At 40.8% G+C, this 10,751-nt stretch overlaps 1 protein-coding gene across 2 annotated transcripts in view; it reads right to left on the minus strand.

The window, feature by feature from the left end:
• The window catches only part of LOC136877776 (very long chain fatty acid elongase AAEL008004), a 163,049-nt gene extending 153,449 nt beyond the window's left edge, over nucleotides 1-9,600 (minus strand). Inside the window, exon 1 of one of the 2 annotated variants that reach the window (XM_067151992.2) lies at nucleotides 9,528-9,600. The gene's annotated coding sequence lies outside the window, so the exon portion shown is untranslated. The remainder of the gene's footprint in view (nucleotides 1-9,527) is intronic. The other variant, XM_067151999.2, reaches the window with a different exon arrangement.
• Nucleotides 9,601-10,751: the final 1,151 nt, after the last annotated feature.

Genomic DNA, 10,751 nt, shown 5'->3' on the forward strand with positions numbered 1-10,751 from the left:
ACATTGCCCCAGAGGAGTGCGACAGGCTTCGGCAGCGGGCACGATTACTATCCTCGCCGCTAGATGCGGGCTTCCTTCATTCCATTCCTGACCCGGTCCAATGACTGGAAACAGGCTGTGGATTTTTAATGAAAGATGTATTCGGTAAGTACTGCCAGGTTATGTCTAGTTAGCCTCGGTTATGTCTAGTTTCTATGTCTAGTTTGACAAGTACCCCTAGACAGTAGTGAAAGGCGTGTTTGATAAATAGTGTTAGTCAGCCTCCAAGGTTCTGTCAGATGCATTAACATTCCCGTGCCGGGCTCTGTAGTGCATTCGGTTGGGCGCTGACATTCTGTTTCTGAGGTAGCGGGTTCGATTCCAGCTGGGGTGGGGGATTAAAGGTGCTAAAATATGACAAATTCGATGCGTTAAGAATTTGTTAACACCTTAACGTCCATTAAAGGCTATTAGCAGTTAGAACACCGAGCACGTGACTGCTATCAGCTTGTATCCGGCAGATAGTGGGTTCGAACGTCACTGTTGGCAAGCCTGCGGATGGTTTTTGGTGGTTTCCCATTTTCACACCAAGCAAATGCTGAGGCTGTACATTAATTAAGACCACGATCGCTTCCTCCCCACTCCTAGCCCTTTCCTATTCCATCGTCGACAAAAATCCTACTGTGTCGGTGCGACGCAAAGTAGATTGTAAAAAAGTAGTTAGAACCGTCGCTGAACAAATGACACGTACATTATCAACGGTTTATCATTCTCAAAAAGTACCTATACCAAAATTAAATACATAGGCCGATCAGATATAATGTAACTTAAAAGCTTTTTCAGTCTGTCAAACACACAAGAAAGATTTTAAGTTACATATTAATTGAGATAATAATAATAATAATAATAATAATAATAATAATAATAATAATAATAATAATAATAATAATAATAATACAATGAAAAAGAGGAGATTGACGTTCTCCGGACATATTAAAAGGATGTGATCGGAGAGACTCGTCAACAGGATCTTCACCTTCTCATGGGTAAAAGAAGTCCACCGAGATTTAGAAAAATGTGGGATCAGGGCAGAAGATATAACAAACAGAAAAATCTTCAGGCAGAGAGTTGCGGAGGTAAAGGACCTAGTTGATGAGAAAACGAGGAAGAATAGAGTATTCTCGGCAGAAGAACGAGCACGAGCAAGCCAACGGATGAAGGAATACTGGCGAAAGAGGAAGGATAAAGAACTTGAGAAAGCAATGGAAGTTGCGTAATCGCAGCCCATAGATGGCTGAAACGAAAATAATAATAATAATAATAATAATAATAATAATAATAATAATAATAATAATAATAATAATTTTAGGACCACAGAAAAATGCTGATAGGGAGTGAAGGAATAGAAAAAATTATGATCTCTACAAATACACCGAAAAAATCACTGTCACCATGCGAAAACGAAGGCTAAAATTCTATGGGCATCTAGAAAGAATGGATGAGAAACGGCTAACTAAGAAAATATTCAAGTACATCACTGGACTGAAAGCTTCGACGAAGTGGGTAGATGTAAAAAGAGGTGCATAAGAAGGTGGACTTATAATGAGTATGATTCACAACAAAATATACTTCAGAAGCCTAGTGGACAGTATCAAAACATTCCAGGAAAAACCACCAAAATGTAGACCCAAATTGGTCATATCTGAGAATGAAAGGAAGATCAGAAGTGAAAGGATAAAGAGGTTCTGCGAGGAGAAGAAGAAGGAGAAGAGAAAGCCTTAAGTTCAATGCGATCCATAGGCGGCCAAATTCGGAAACAGGAAGAAGAATTTTAATGACCCAATCACGACTGCCAGGAGAAAATTGTAGCTGAGAAGCATAGTCACTGCCTTCTCAGCATGGCAGCCTCGGTTCGAATCGCGGCTAATACACATAGAATTTTTGAAATGAAAAGTCACTTCTCTGTGGTTCGGATTCCACGCAAAATTGGACTTCCCCTGGCCGTGAGCTCGATATCAAGTGTCAAGTACAATTACAAGCCTGATGCTGCGAACTAGATTTACGTCTTCAGAATACACTGAGATGTCGGAAATTTTGTCCCTCAGGACTTCTTTACGTACCGACAACTCTGTCAACACAAGCTGGCGTATTTGAGCACCTTCATTTACCATACGTTTGAATCAGGAATATGCTGCCACCTCGGACTAAGGAAGTTAGCGCTCTACCATTTGAGCCACTCAAACTGGCAAGATTTGTCACACTCTAAAGAATCAATAATGGTTGAAGTGATTGAAAGCTATGAGGAAGAGGTGGTTTTTTGTTGTTTTTGTTTTTAGCAACCAATCTATCCCACATCAGGAACAATTCATCAGTATGGTAAATCATTTCATACCGAATTTCCTCAGCTTCTGAGGCTGCAATCATAGACACCAAAAACCTTAAATTGGCATATGGATAATTAAAAATGGGAGAGTAAAATATTACAATAATATTCAAAACACATTAGCATAGGGAATAACAAATGAAATGAAATGTCGTATGGCTTTTAGTGCCAGGATATCCCAGGACGAGTTCGGCTCGCCAGGTGCAGGTCTTTCTATTTGACTCCCGTAGGCGACCTGCGCGTCATGATGGGGATGAAATGATGATGAAGACAAGACATACACCCAGCCCCCGTGCCATTGGAATTAACCAATTAAGGTTAAAATCCCCGACCCGGCCGGGAATCGAACCCGAGACCCTCTGAACCGAAGGCCAGTACGCTGACCGTTCAGCCAACGAGTCGAACAAGGAATAACAAATAAAACATTAACATTCATTGAACGGAGAACCTAAATTAAAACTTATTTAGCAGGCCAAGCTCATGATCGAGGGACTGAGCCGTATTAAGTGATTCCATAGTATAGCGATTGAACCTTTCAGCGAGGTGATCGAGACTTCATTGATTAGTTCCCTGCCCAGATGGAAGTGTCGGCACGAATGGATGAAATTATTAGGAACGGTCCGTCTAGCTCCGATCACGAGATTAATGACTGAAATATCTGCTAATCGGTACTTCTCCATATAATATATTGTCGTGGCGTTGTATTTGCCACACTCCTCATCATTGACTTCAGCTGGTTGTTCCACGTGGGTCTTTATTCTCAGTGTTGGATCGATTATCCCAGAAAATAAGTACAGTTTTTCTCTACACCTACAATTTACCTTCAGTCGTCACCATGATGGCCACTACCTTTGGATGAGAAAGACGGATGAGTCAATCTTTCAACGTTCATGATCATTGAAATTTGTATAACTTTTAAATTTTTCAACCTATCAAAGCACGAAACACTATAACATATGTATACAATAACACAGGTATGTTATAGAGTTCCAAGTGTTATATTTTGTGCTTCAACAGACTGGAAAACTTTAAAAATTTATATTAACTGAATCGACATTGAAAAAGAACGGATTCCTTCATAACGAACTGAAACCTATGGTTCCTATATCTTCTAGGGGTGGGAAGGAATCCACTGTGGTTTGGTTAAGGTACAATCCCACTATTTACCTGGTGTGAAAATGAGAAACCGCAGAAAGCCATCCTCAGGGCTGCTGACAGTGGAATTCGAACACACTATCTTCCAAATGCAAGCTGACAGCTGTGTGACCCAAACCGCTCGGTTTGTGGTTCCTAAATTCAACTCCGTAGTAAATGAACTTCCTTACCAATTACTCGCTAACACATTTTCTTCCCGTCACCAGAGGGTGTACGATTCGTCATGGCAAAGAAGACCACCTAGTCGATGCACTGACAATCTTAGATTATTGATGCAATGTCAGCTGCAAGAGCATATCGGTTCAAAATTAGGTATGATGAATATGTCTTCAGGAAGTACGTCCAGTGAGGTGGCTGCCTAGTCGAGGCCTGTACTGTTCATCCAGAAGAAGCCAAAAACGTCCACTGAGGTAAAGCTAATGAAGTGCCACTCCACGTATTTATATATTCAAATACTAAATTTTGTTCCACATAAGCTTTAAAGTTTTGAATTCACTGTCCAAATATCCGTATTGGAAGCATGTTCCATCTTAAATTTTTTCTTTCTGTATTACTGCATGTACAAAAGCTGACTGTGCTACTGGTAGGGAGAGGGTTTATAAAAGGGTCCACTATTGTACTGTTAGAACTTGCTGCTTGCCTTTAGCCTGCAGTCTGAAGGTAACATGAGATGGATAGCTGCATATTTACGGTTCGTTTCCACGACAACCAAGTAGAGTATATGCTTCGGTAAAGTGAGTTTCAAGTCGAAGTGCTCTCTATTTTCATATCTTTTTGGGAGATTCAGAAGCACATTGACCCTCCTTCGACAGTCTGGTTCACTGTCACATTACAGTTTTATTTTTAGCCATTCCTTGCCCCTTCCCTATTGTAAATATATTGTAAATATATTGTAAATATCTTATTCAGTCAGTACTTTCAGACCGTGACTGTCTTTCGAGCAGATTAGTTAGTTTTGTATCTACAAATATGTACTAAAGTGACGTATTGTGCAGTGAATTTCAAAGAAAACAATTTAAACTAGCCGATTACCCGTGCTTCGCTAAGGAATTCTCAGAAAGACTGTCTTTGTGGTTTTCCCAACATAAAGTCAGTAGGAATGTAGCGATTAAAAGCAATGTTATCATATAATATGAAAATCCACAGCCTGTTTCCAGTCATTCGACCGGGTCAGGAATGGAATGAATGAAGCTCTCATCTAGCGGCGAGGATAGGAAATGTGCCGGCTGCCGGAGCCTGTCGCACTCCTCTGGGGAAATTATCATATAATATACTCGATCAAATGAATAAACGCACATTTTCTCACTTTTTAACAAACAGCACTACGCTACCGCTCTAACAGTTCAAAGTTCCAGTGCTGGAATGACCAGGCTGCAGACAGCCTCGAACACTCCTCTGCTATTATTCCGTTAAATGCGCACACTGCTCATGCCAATCAGTGCCTCAGAGTAGTGATTGAATAGCTGGAATGCTATGGTGAAGCAGTGTGTTACGTACCAGTAGTATCAGGAAATTTATGAACCAGAGGACTGGTATGCCAAAGAAGGGAGAGATATAACTCCCCAGCTACTTCCTGCCAATATTCAGGCAGGCTGTTACACTCGGTAGGCAGCAGTATTACCATATATCGGAAATGAGTGGCAGCAGAAGACACAAAGCACGTCACAACGAACAATGATCAATGTAACGATATTGTTGATCAGTTTTATGAGCTTTCGACATTGTAGACCTTCACCCTTAGTTTCTTCCTACCAGGCGAGTTGGCCGTGCGTTTAGGGGCGTGCAGCTGTGAGCTCGCATCCGAGAGAGAGTAGGTTCGAATCCCACTGTCGGCAGCCCTGAAGATGGTTTTCCGTGGTTTCCCATGTTCACACCTTAATTAAGGAAACGGCCGCTTCCTTCCTGTTCCTGGTCCTTTCCTGTCCCATCGTCGGCGCGACGTAAAGCAAATAGAAGAAAATAGTTTGTTCAGACTCTGTGATATTAGGGCATCTTATACAATTATTTATAGCGTAGACTATTATTCCTTATCCCCCGACTTCACATACAGATCTTCATTAAATTATCTTTACCCATTTTCTCGTGACTCGGGGCGTTGTTGTGGAGTTGGCAACAGAAATTCAAATTCACTAATATCTCTGTTATCATAGCCGGTACAGTAAAAATGCTTAAAACATAAATGATGGGATATTTAATAATACTATATAACTTTCTTTATGTAATATTTATCGACATGGCCACTAATAACATAAATATTTGAGAATTACATTTAGGGCCGTCCCCTAAACTACCATGTCACTTAGCGTGAATAAAATTATTTATGGCCTAGATTGTAGCGACTTACTCTCCGGTTTTACATACCGATTTCCATTAAATTCTCTTGAGCCGTTTTCTCGTCATGCGTACAGACAGATTTACGGAAAATTATTAAGTGTATTTCTTTGTTACTGTGACCACGACTGATACAGAAATACCATTCTTTTGAAATTCTGAGCAATGTACAGACAAAACTCTTATTATATATATATAGATAACATCTTGTTTAATGGTTGTACCGAGCAAGTGGTGGTGGTGATGATTAGTGTTTCAAGTGGAACTACAACTCAGCAACCATCCTCTATATAACACTAATCAGAGAAGAAAAATGGAAGGGGGCCGGCATTTCGAAAAATGAAGGTATCGGCCAAAGAAAGACAAGGGCCACGAAGTGCGCGAAAATAAAAAGACTCCCTAGGCCTCCATACGTAATACCGTCGGGATTAAAAAAGAACAAGCGCTGACCAAGGGAGGTATGATGCGATGGATAAAAATGAGGAGTCTGACACAAGCAATGCTAAGACTCAGCTAAGGGCCTCGTCATCACCAATCATCGCTCCCAAGTTAAGATCCCCTCGGTCCCTTTTTAATCACTTTTTACAGCAGGCAGGGGATACCGCGGGTGTTATTCTACTGTCTCCACCCACAGGGGGGACCGAGGGAGTAGCTGCGCGGATTGGGTGACGTAGCTGTCAGCTTGCATTCGGGAGATATTGGTTCGAATCCCACTTTTGACAGCCCTGATGATTGTTTTCCGTGATTTCCCATTTTCACACCCTGGGGATGTGCCTTAATTAAGACCACAGCCGTTTCCTTCCTATTCCTAGCCCTTTATTTTCCCATCACCGCCATAAGACCTACCGTGTCGGTGCGATGTAATGCAAAATTTAAAAAAATCAAAACTTTTAATATTAAATATGACAACGTGGATGTGGAGTGAATTTGCAAAACGAAGAAATTACTGTAAAACAGATATGACTGTAACATTGGACTTGGCCTTCATATTGTATAAAACATAATTTCAAGCAATATTGGAATTATATTAGTTGATATTTATGTGATGTGGGCGGGGAGGGGGAACGAGGTGTTGAATAAGCCGTGCTCCCGAAAGAGTTTCCCGTATGGTTCAGCCCGCGAGCAGCTACTGGGGAAAACGTGGGTCTGATTCTCCGTTGAAAAATGTTCAAATGTGATTTATATTTCTGGAGAAGCGTAATATGTGAGATTCTGCCTATGCGTGGCGATAAAGGCGTTCTCGATTCGCCCAGAAGGACGATGTACCGTGTCAGAAAACCGACAAATTTAGAAACAAGGCTTTTACCTCTGAGCTTCACTCAGCCTACATGAGAGATAAGTATCAGGCAAATTCCTGTGAATGCCGACCCCGTGATATAGGGGTAGCTACCCCGAGTCCCCGGGCTCTATTCCCGGCCAGGTCTTGAATATTTACATGGATCTGAGGGCTGGTTCGAGGTTCACTCAGCCTACGTGATTAAAACTGAAGTGCTGTCTGACGGAGAGCTAGCGGCCCCGGTCGAGAAAGCCAAGAGGATTCATGGCACCGACGTCGTGGCCTTGGCCTTCCGCTTGAGCAGCAGTCGCTTGATAGGCCACGGCACTTCGGGGCTGTTGTGCCATATGGTTTGGTTTAAATTCCTGTGGCCTAAGACGGCCACGCAAAGAACTAATTCTTTTATCCCACGTAATGCCGTGGTTCCGAACCTTCCTAGCCAGTACGGAGATGGTTAATCCGACAGAGAAACGTACGTTAAGCCATAAATGTATCTCTGAACTGGTAAATAAACACCCTTTAAGGTGATGAAGGTAAAGGCTTTCTCTACTAACAATCTTACAACGAAGTGATAATAAAAGTTGTTTGCAAGTGACATTAACTTTTACTCATTTCTGTTGTAAGCTGAGGGAACGTCAGTACAATGTACCTCTCCAGAAGTGGTAGTGAGATTTCTCAATTAGTTCATCGGATTACTTCGTAAATATAGAACCAACGTCACTACGGGTGAACAGAGTTCTCGCAAACCACATTGACTGGTTAGACCCTTGATGGCACCGAAGCATAACTCGGAGGGTCAAATATTTATTAAAATTAAGAAGATGTAGAACATCAGATTCTAAATTTCTTAATAATAATTTGATTGGTTGCAGGCCCAAGTTATTATTTTTACAGTCTTCATAGAAGCTGAGGTTGCCAGAAGTTTGTTCCGCAGAGTTCTTTCACGTGCCGCTAAATCTTCGACACGAGGCTGGAGTACATGAGCACATTTAAATACCACCGGAATGAGCCAGGATCGTCAAACCCACCACATCGGGCTGAGAAGACCGGCAATCTACCATCTGAGCCACTCAGACTTGGTCTAAATTTCTTCACCAGATTAATCCGACAGTGAAACGCATCTTAAGCCATAAATGTATCTCTGAACTGGTAAATAAGTACCCTTTAAGGTGAGGAAGGTAAAGGCTTTCCCTACTAACAATCTTATAACATTTTTTAGCGAGTGGCATTAACTTTTACTCATTTCTGTTGTATTTTAGAAAGAAATTCTGCAAAGATAAATGTTTTTTTTAATGCTAATTGTTTGGGGCGTCGACCTAGAAAGATATTCTGCCCATACTTGCACCAAATGTGAGGAACCTGCGTGTATTTTGTAAATGGTGGAGGTTTAAAGTGTTGAATGTGAGGAAAGGAACGTTAAAGACGACACAAACACCCAGTCCCCAGGCCAGGGATATTAATCATTTACAATTCACGGCCGGGAATCGAACCCGGGGCCGCCGGGTGACAGGCGGACGCGTTGCCCACTACACCACGGGGCCGGACAAAACAATAAATGATAGAAAATTACGAATGATTTCAGGTAAATACTGAGACGACCTTCCCGTATTTTATCGACATTAAATGTAAGGTTTGAAAAACATTGACATGGCTCCTTGTTTCATATCATTGAATAATGAAGGAACAGGTCTCGTAGCACTGTTATTGATTATAACTTTAATGCCCTATTTCCATTTTCCATTTCGGTCGGAATTTAAAAGTGAAGATAAATTTGGAATTCAAGAGTGTAAATTGGGGCAAATGTTCGTTTATAGGAAGGGGAGTCAGGGATTGGAATAACTTACCAAGGGAGATGTTCAATAAATTTCCAATTTCTTTTCAATCATTTAAGAAAAGGCTAGTGAAACAACAGATAGGGAATCTGCCACCTGGGTGACTGCCCTAAATGCAGATCAGTAGTGACTGATGATTGATAACTAACATTGGAGAATACCATATAAATCTATGAGTAACTAAATTATTCCCTCTTATCTTACAATAGCAAAACACCTATTGAAAACGTTACTTAAAATATATCTAAATCACTCCAGTGAACTCTAGTTGTTGTTCTTGTTTTTCGTCAGAGAATGTAGCCCTTAGTTACTCTTTTCTGCAAACCCTGAATTCCTATGCCATGACTACTGAAAGTCTTATATTAATTCCAAAGTGTCTAAAGACTTGTTTGGTTTGTAATTTTTAGTCAATTTTTGAATATTATGTTTTTTCCAGAGACGATACAAAATATTTCTTGAATGACATTTCGACGCAATGTTTTCTAGGAAATATTTAAATTCATTTCCATGTTTGTGGGAAAGGAAATGTAAACACAACGCCCGAACAAGCATAGTGACAGATAGACCTTACCTTGTTCCACCCTAGTGAGCACGTCTGCTTGCACCAGCTGACAGTAAGCGACTGGCGATGTGTTCCTCTGCTACTCGTGTTCCAGAGAGTGGTCGAGTGTTTACCATTGTAGTGGAGCAATACGCGGAAACAAGCCACCAGGGAGCTCTCCAGATTTCTCTTGAGCACCGTGACGCTACACCTAGGCCTCGCATTTACCTTGACTGATGGATTCCGACAGACCGATCCATAGTTTCGTTGAATTATTGAATAAAATAACTTGGTTCATTGGATTTAACATCTCAATCGTATTGAAACGCATACGATACCATTAACTAGATAACTGTAGTTTTCGCCAGCACCACGGTATAGTGATGCTAACTCTGTCTGTTATCTGTTTGAATGTTGGCAGAACCAAAGAATTTTAGATTCTAAGTGTTGGAATAAACTCGAGTCAGCCACGTGAACTCAACAGATGAGCTTCCTCATACGAGAGGTTTAGGACACATAACTATCAGTCTGTATTCTGAAAGTGGGTCGAGCCTCACTGTCGACAGCCCTGAAGATGGTTTTCAGTGGTTTCCCATTTTCACACCAGGCAAATGCTGGGGCTGTACCTTAAAGGTACGGCCGTTTCCTTCCAGTTCCTAGGCCTTTCCTATCCCATCGTCGCCATAAGACCAAACTCTGTCGGTGCGACGTAAACCAACTAGCAAAAAAAAAAATGTATTATATAGACCACGGGCTTTACTCTTTTTGTATACATGAATTAAGTTATATGATGTGCATTAACCGTAAAATTCATGCATGCGTAGATACGCTTACCAGTCAGTTAAGACGTTGTCATTTCGAGATAGAAAGGACAACAAATTCAATAAAATCAGATCAGTACAAACAGGCCTAACTTATGTTCTCTCGGGTTAACAGGGTGAAATGTTGGCGAAGTATTATAAAATGTGTGTTTCAGTAAAAGCGTACAAGAATTAAAAATGAGATAGAAAATGTTCTACTGAACATTTTGAGATAGGTAGTATAGATTCTAAGAAGCCATTTATGGAAATATGGGTTTAATTATGTCTATCACTATTACTGTTTCACAGATTACTTAAGGCTAATTTTTACAGGTATTTATTCACATTCGATTTTTACATTATTCGCCATTGTGAGGTAGAAAATGGTACGATTACTCAGGTTTGTCAATACTGGAAAGTGTACAATAATAAGAGTAAATAATTTAGAAAAACT

This window comes from Anabrus simplex, chromosome 1, assembly GCF_040414725.1.
Source record: "Anabrus simplex isolate iqAnaSimp1 chromosome 1, ASM4041472v1, whole genome shotgun sequence".
Taxonomy (NCBI): domain Eukaryota; kingdom Metazoa; phylum Arthropoda; class Insecta; order Orthoptera; family Tettigoniidae; genus Anabrus; species Anabrus simplex.